This window comes from Stomoxys calcitrans, chromosome 5, assembly GCF_963082655.1.
Source record: "Stomoxys calcitrans chromosome 5, idStoCalc2.1, whole genome shotgun sequence".
NCBI classification, from domain to species: domain Eukaryota; kingdom Metazoa; phylum Arthropoda; class Insecta; order Diptera; family Muscidae; genus Stomoxys; species Stomoxys calcitrans.
The window spans coordinates 73,727,493-73,729,614 of record NC_081556.1 but is presented as its reverse complement, the minus strand read 5'-3'; the positions used below and the strand labels follow the sequence as shown (position 1 = coordinate 73,729,614).

Genomic DNA, 2,122 nt, shown 5'->3' with positions numbered 1-2,122 from the left:
TCTTTATTCGGATGTATAATTATAGCACCAAGTGAAGATAACAATTGGGGTGTTAATTTTCATTGGTTAATAGCAATTAAACCAATTCATTTGCCAAAAGATATACGCCAGGTCTACACGCCACTCTTGATGCTAAGATGGCGATAATCTATGAATCACTTTGCGAACATCTTCGACAAGTCCTTTATAAATAATTCATTTTATTGGTTTCATTCTAATAATATTCATTAACACCTCCTCCCCTACGATAATTAGACATTTCTGACGGAGTGCGAGTGTCATAGGAACTTTTTAGAGAAGTTACATATGACGGACACAAAAAAGGTTGTCTTTTTGTAAAAATTTGCTTCAACCATAACCGAAGGTTGCTGAACAGAACAATCTGATAGAATTTGGAACTGTGTATTTCATGTGAGTGCGAACGGCAGCCGCAGTTCGACATCTTTTTGGGAAGTTTTTTCATGGCTGTTTATTGCCTTTTTAAAGAGCTCAGTATTTTGCAAATATCACCAGGGTAACTAGAGCAGAAATATTTTTTCTTGTGTTCTCATCAGGCGGCGTCATGGACGGACATTCTAACCTCTACGACACGGTGGCTTACAAATTTCGAAAATACCTTTCAAAAATTAAAACAACAATGCTGACTGTTCAGGCCCCGGCGAGATTCGAACTCACGATCTCCTGTTTACTAGACAGGCGCTTTAACCAACTAAGCCACGGCGCCTCGTTATGGTATCAATTTTAACACGTGAATCATATACCATATATCGTTTCTATCCAAAGTGAATTCCTGGCATAACATATCATATAACTAAATACAAGAAAGTATGATAGATAATAAAATAGTTGTTGTACATGACGCATATGAAATCTCTTCAAAGGGCGAAAAAAATCAATATGATAACTACAAAATGAATAGATAGGGCGATGCAGTTAATAAAAGTTTTTAGTAGAGACAATGGGCTATTCCAACGACAAGTTATGGTATTGATTTAACGAACACATACATATGAAGAATGTACTTTGAACTGAGTTCCATCAAATTTTGAACAAATAAGTGTACCTTATAAAATAGTCAACATATAACCAATAGTTCGGCTTTGTCTTTATAGGGGAGCTAAATCGAAATCTGAATCGATGTTGATAAATGTTAGGCTTTCAGATGAGTAATACAACATTTCATACCAAATCCGTTGAAAATTTTAGTAACTACGCCCTAATAAGTATATCCTTATAAGTATATATATATATATATATATATAGATATATGTATATATATATATATATATATATATATATATATATATATATATATATATATATATATATATATATATATATATATATATATATATATATATATATATATATATATATATATATATATATATATATATATATATATATATATATATATATATATATATATGTATATATATATATATATATATATATATATATATATATATATATATCCTACATTTGGATATAAAATTCGTATTCACTCCCAAAGACCTTTCATTTGAACCCCATATTGCTATGGGCGTAAATTTGTCTTCTTTGGGGATGTTCTCGGGGATGGGCGCCCCCCCAAATACTTGGTCCCACATCTGGATATCAGATTCGTAATTAACACTCAAATACCTTTTATTTAAGTCCCATATTGCCATGGTCAGTAAATAAGTCTTGTTTGGGGGTGATTTTGGATATCAGATTCGTATTTAAATCCTTTCATTTGAGTCCCATATTGCCATGGTCGGTAAATGTAACCAATTTAGGAGTGTTTTGTGGGTTGGGTTAGGCCCCCAAACAATTGGTCCGACATTTGGATATCAGATACGTTTTCTAATCTTAAATACCCTTCATTTGAGTCCCATACTGTCGGGATTGGTGTATATATATATTTGGTAGGTTTTGGGGTGGGGCGCCCCCTAGGTACCCCATCCGAAATTTGGATGCCAAATTTTTGTTTGTAGGTTACTATGAGAGAGCACACAAAATTTGGCTTAAATCGCACCACCCATCTTCGAGATCTGGCGTATATGAAAATTGGTGTAAGGCTCCCCCTTCAGATAACAAAAAATTTTAAACCCTGTTTTCACCACGGGATCATTATGCACCA

The 2,122-nt window shown here is 33.2% G+C and overlaps 1 non-coding gene across 1 annotated transcript; it reads right to left on the bottom strand.

Moving 5' to 3' along the window:
• Positions 1 to 650: 650 nt before the first annotated feature.
• On the bottom strand, positions 651 to 724 carry Trnat-agu (transfer RNA threonine (anticodon AGU)). The gene has a single exon. It is a non-coding gene; the product is annotated as a tRNA-Thr (tRNA).
• Positions 725 to 2,122: the final 1,398 nt, after the last annotated feature.